Source organism: Penaeus monodon, chromosome 29 (genome assembly GCF_015228065.2).
Source record: "Penaeus monodon isolate SGIC_2016 chromosome 29, NSTDA_Pmon_1, whole genome shotgun sequence".
In the NCBI taxonomy this organism is placed as follows: domain Eukaryota; kingdom Metazoa; phylum Arthropoda; class Malacostraca; order Decapoda; family Penaeidae; genus Penaeus; species Penaeus monodon.
Window position 1 is genome coordinate 24760439 of NC_051414.1, and position 214 is coordinate 24760652.

A 214-nucleotide genomic window follows, 5' to 3' on the forward strand; every position below is an offset into this window, starting at 1 on the left:
GTATTATTATTTTTTCATTGTTTGTTGTTATTTCTCATTGTTCTTATTACTGTTAATAATATGCACCACAATGGTGTCAGTAATTCGAAGATTTTTGCTTTACTTAGTAGTAACATAGCTAATAGTATTTCTACTCTCTAACATTTATTTTGTTTTTTAATATGTCTTAGAATCAATTACACTGCAGAATAAAATGTCGTTCAACACCTCACAC

The 214-nt window shown here is 27.1% G+C and overlaps 1 protein-coding gene across 1 annotated transcript in view; it reads right to left on the bottom strand.

Moving 5' to 3' along the window:
* The window catches only part of LOC119591783, a 12414-nt gene that overhangs the window by 1370 nt on the left and 10830 nt on the right, over positions 1 to 214 (bottom strand). The gene's annotated exons all lie outside the window — the stretch shown is intronic.